This window comes from Panicum virgatum, chromosome 1N, assembly GCF_016808335.1.
Source record: "Panicum virgatum strain AP13 chromosome 1N, P.virgatum_v5, whole genome shotgun sequence".
Classification (NCBI taxonomy): domain Eukaryota; kingdom Viridiplantae; phylum Streptophyta; class Magnoliopsida; order Poales; family Poaceae; genus Panicum; species Panicum virgatum.
In genome coordinates, this window is record NC_053145.1 from 62,751,443 (window position 1) to 62,754,678 (window position 3,236).

Consider the following 3,236-nt stretch of genomic DNA (forward strand, 5'->3'; position numbering starts at 1 on the left):
TTTTCAATTGTTTTTTCTCTCTCTCTCGTAAAAACAGGGTCGTTTGTGCATAGCACATATTTTCAGTTGCTCGTTGTAAAAAGGGATTGAAGGCACCATTTTTTTTTCGTCTGTGGAGATTCTTGTAAATGACTGTTTGCGGGGATGCCAAGCTAGCGAGCGCTTTGTTATTCTTCTTGTTTCAGATGTTTCTGTGCGTCGTGCCGAACGATGTTTGATAGAAAATGTACGTCACGTGTCAGGCAATTTGATCTCTCTTATCCGTACTTGCACTTCTTTTTGCTTGCATCTGTTTGATCGGATGAAATCTTACGCTGTGGGACTGGGTGTAATCTGACGCTAATGGCGTTATGTTTTTCAAGATAGAATTGCTTTCAGCTTCCATCGACGTACATACACGAGCTCCTCCAGATGGTAAAATACGCTGAGGTCATTGTTCTAGCATGAAATGCCTGTTGCCTGGAGCGCTTCGTCTAGCAGCAGTCTGTACCTTCGGCCTGTCTCTCACGGACGGTTGCCCTTACACGAGGAAAAAGTCAGGAGGACCACCGCTGCCCTTGCAAAAGCAAATCATACCTAGTCCAGGACGGCTAGTGCGGCCATGGAAGCCGGAGGAGGAAAGGGAATGAAGGGAACGCCACCACGGAACAGCTTCTCGTTTTCCGGATGCGCGAATGGTGGGAAAGCAGGTGCCCCCCTCCCGTCCAGCCACGTACCCTGGCACTGGCAGGCGCGCAAGAAATCCCAACGGAACCTTCGGAGCACAGGATCAGGTGAGGTCGGTGGCCGTGCGACGCGACCCGGAGCTGTCGTGCGGCCGAAAGCCGCCGCTACAGCGCGTGGAGAAAAGCCACAGCGCTAGCTTGCAGGTACACCGGCTGCGTACGACGCAGCCAAAGAACCGGCCTTTCACGCGCAGGTCCGATCGTCAGATCACTCTCCGGCCCGGCCCGCCGAGCCACACCGGCACTGTCCGCCCTCGTCAAAGTATCCGGAGGCTTTTCCCGGACGCGACGGCGACCTCTTCTTTTCTAGAAGATCGGGCGGGGGATTTGGGGGGCACTTGCCGCCCGGCTCATGGGGGCCTCAGGGGTGGTCAAAAAGGCTCGGCCCGGAGCACAAGCGAAGGCCAGTTCGTCGTCCTCCGGCCATTGTTGTGATGCTGTCGGTCGGCGTCTCATCCAACGACCCCTGGCTGGGACCGGCGAACAGTGCCGGCCGGTAGCGGGACTGGAGGAGGAGGAGGCCGGGTAGCTTTTTCCCAAGGAATATTTGCTCGATAGCCCCGCTGCCGCTGTGGATGTGGATGGCGGCTCTCGCTCCGCCGGGCCCGGTCGCCGTCGCCGACCGCGCAACAGCGGAGGCGGATAGCCCCGCAGATTCGGTGGCCCGCGTGCCACTGGCTGGCGCTGCCTCCGGCCTACCTCCATCATCGACTCGATCTCGATCGATCGGCACATCCCTGCGCGGCTTGCTGCGCCGTGCGTGCAGCCGCGCAACCGCATCGCGTCTCGATGATGATTCGGACTCGGACGCCACGAGACAATGGCGTGCGTGCCCCAATCGTACAGGTCTGGAGTACTGACCGAGAAGAGATGACGACATGGCGCGCGCCGGGGGACACGTCCCGTCGCAGGTCGTTGGCGAGAGCGTGCTGTGCCTGTGCTTAGTCATTCGGGGACGAATGGGACGGGAGCCGTGCGCCCTAGGGAAGGAGAAGATGCCGGGCCGGCCGCAGCCCGGTAGCTTTCTTTCGCTCGCAAGCTAGCTAAGCGCTCGGCGTGCGCGTAGATGCTCCACGCGCTGGCACCAAATTTTCTCGACCAGTTGCTGAATGGACGCGACCTGAACTCCCTGCGCCGCCGCTTTCTGCCGGAGTTTTATTAACTTGGCCTCCGCCCGTATGGAGCTACCCACACTGAATCGAGCTGTTCATCATTCGTGGGCGGCATGGCAAGCTAACAACGCAACTAACTCTTTTTTTTTCCTGCCGGAAGGCAACGGTCCTGTGGTTTCTTGTACGAGGCGTGAAGTGCAGGTAGAGGTAGAGCCGTCGTCGTCGCCGAGCAGGAAAAGGCAGGGCGACATCGTTACCTGATTGGCTAGCTGCTGCAAAAGCTTCGAAACGAAACGCAGTTCGTAATGATGGATGATGGATGATACGCGAAGTTGATCGCAGGTCATTGCCACTCGCGACAGCATGGCGGGCTTTACTTTATCAGTTTTCGGACGTGGTGATCGGACGGACCAAGCAAAGTACCAAGGAAGGTGTACGTACGATTCAGTTCGCAACTGAGCCGGAAAGCTATCTTACGCGCAATGCTTCTTTACACGGGATATCTTATTTAAAATCAACTAGCTAATGCCTAATGGTCTCCACTCTCCACAGTTGACACCTACCTACTACTAAAGTAACTCTCGAGACTGCTCTGTGAAATAAGATTGACAGCTTGCGTGTCGCGTCGCCACACAACAGGCAAGAATGGGCCGGGCCGCATCTCTCTCTCTCTGCCTGCCCTGGCGTTGATCATGGCATTGCGGCATTGGCATGTTATGGGTTTACGAAAGTGATCAGGTGCTCTAGTCTAAGAGGGAGAAAAAATGAATTAGACAACTAAAAAATATTAACTTATGGCTCCAACTAGTTTGCAAAAAAATTTAGACCAAAATAAGCTATTTAGATGTGCAACTACGGTTCACCTTAGTGTAAAACTCTCATCCCAAAAGAATTTTGCAACCTATAGCCAATCCTAACACGATACTACACTAAGAAAGTAAAGGCACACAAGTTGTAATATGAAATGCGGAAGCTTAAAGAGGAGGGATGAGAGGAAGCGAACTCTCGACACGAGAATTTATCCCGTGGTTCGGATTGCCACAAAGACGCCCCTACATCCACGTTGTTGAAGCACTCACGAAGAGTATCGCTTCCCGGCAATCAAGTCGCTTCTGTGAACACAATTACGGTCACCTTGATCCTGATATCTACTAATGGAGATTGCCCACGAAGAAGTGGTATCCGCGCCCCGCACAATGTTGTCGACGCCGCTCCACACCAAGCCGGAGGGTCATTGACGTGCCTGCGAGCTACCAATGCTCCAAGAAGGCCGACACACCGAAATACAAGTGTGGTTCACTCTAGAACCAGCCACAAGGATCTCAACCTTGCTTGTTCACTCAATTAAGAGCTAATCTAGCACTCACACTTACAAAGCTAGTGCTAAAACTTAAGGATA